Genomic DNA, 1,773 nt, shown 5'->3' with positions numbered 1-1,773 from the left:
AGTCCTTATCAAAATACCTTCAACATATCTCACAGATCTAGAGAAAACATTCCTAAAATTTATTTGGAACCATAAAATACTTAGAATAGCAAAGGCAATCCTGGCCAACAAAGGCAAGGCAGAGGGAATTACAATCCAAGACTTGAAATTGTATGACAAAGCTACTGTGATAAAATCAGCATGGTACTGGCAAAGAAACATACAAACAAAAAAACCCCAAAAAACCAGACCTGAAGATCAAAGGAACAGATTAGAAAATGCAGATACAAGTACAAACACACTCAGTCATCTTATCTTTGACAAAGGATAGCCTCTTTAATACATGGTGGTGGAAAAACTGGCTCTCCACATGCCAAAAACTAAAACTAGATCCAGTTCTATTACCATGAACTAACTGAAAGTCAAAATGGAGTAAAGATCTAAACATTAAAACAGAAACACTAAATCTGAAAGGGAAAGTAGGTGGAAATCTTCAAGACATAGGAGTAGAGAGAGTTCATGAACAAAAAACAAACTGCATGGGAAATACTTCAAAGAATCAGCTACTAGGATCTCATCTTATTGAGAAGTTTCTGCATGTCAAAAGAAATCACCAACAGAGTGAAAGGACAGTCCACAAGTTGGGGAAAAAAAGTCTTAGCAATCATTCAGACAAAGGATTTCTATCTAAAATATATGAAGAAGTAAAATAAATCAGGCCCCCAAAATTCAAAGACCCAATCCAAAAATGGGAATCTGAGATGATGGTGATTATTTATTATTTATTTATCTATTTATTTGGTTCAGGATCTTGCTATACAGCTTAAACTCATAGTGATCCTCCTGTCTCAGCCTCACCAGCACTGGAATTACAAGCATGCACCACCACGTCTGTTTTCAGTGGCTGGCACGGCATGGGGCAAGCATGGTATGCAGTACCAGGGATCGAACTCAGGTCCTTGGGTTTGCCAGGCAGGCACTTAGACCCCTGAGCCATCTCCACAGCACCCTGCTTGGCAATTAAAATGGTGCATTCACTGACATGAAAATATACTCAAGGTAAACTAAATGCAATGGAGTTCTGCATGCTTAAATGGAGAGCACGGCACTGTCCGTGTTAGTGATGCAAACTGCACAGGCACAGCAGCGCAGGCCTGCGTGGAGGAGGCCAGGGCATGCCCCAAATGTCACCACGTGAAGTCATTCACTCTGAGTGGGAAATTGTCTTTCCCTTCTGTCAGGCTTATACTTCTCTGCTCAGTACCTGCACTACCAGAGAGGCAGGGTGGTACTGAGGGACCGGACTCTGTGACACCACGAGCCCAGCAAAGGCCAGACTGTATGGGCTGGGTACTGCGGCTCATTGGTGGGGATTTCAAGGGCTGGCTTCCAAGAACCCTAGGCTTCCAAGACGCATTAGTACAGAATTTGCATCCCGCCACAGGGGAGCACACAACACATGAACGGGGCCACAGAACCCTTCATTTTTCATCCTGTGTATGAGCAACAGAACTTTCACTTACATTTTAGGAAATGTTAATGTAAAACTTGGAGGAAAGACTGTGCCAAACATTTCCACTGTAATGGCCAAGATTGGATATATTGCCCACGGGAGACCAAGTTATAGGAATTACAAAGCCTTTATTAATTTAGCCAATGTGTTTCCCCCTCAAAATTGGACAAAGGGCCAGTTCTTTGACCCCTAACAGCTTATGTGGTTTCTTTGCTGCTATGGTGATCCGGCAGGACTGTGGCGCCCCCTATACCCTATAGGTGCGGGTTTACGGCAGGACT

This window comes from Octodon degus, unplaced genomic scaffold, assembly GCF_000260255.1.
Source record: "Octodon degus isolate 3935 unplaced genomic scaffold, OctDeg1.0 scaffold00128, whole genome shotgun sequence".
NCBI classification, from domain to species: domain Eukaryota; kingdom Metazoa; phylum Chordata; class Mammalia; order Rodentia; family Octodontidae; genus Octodon; species Octodon degus.
This window is presented reverse-complemented; position numbering follows the sequence as displayed.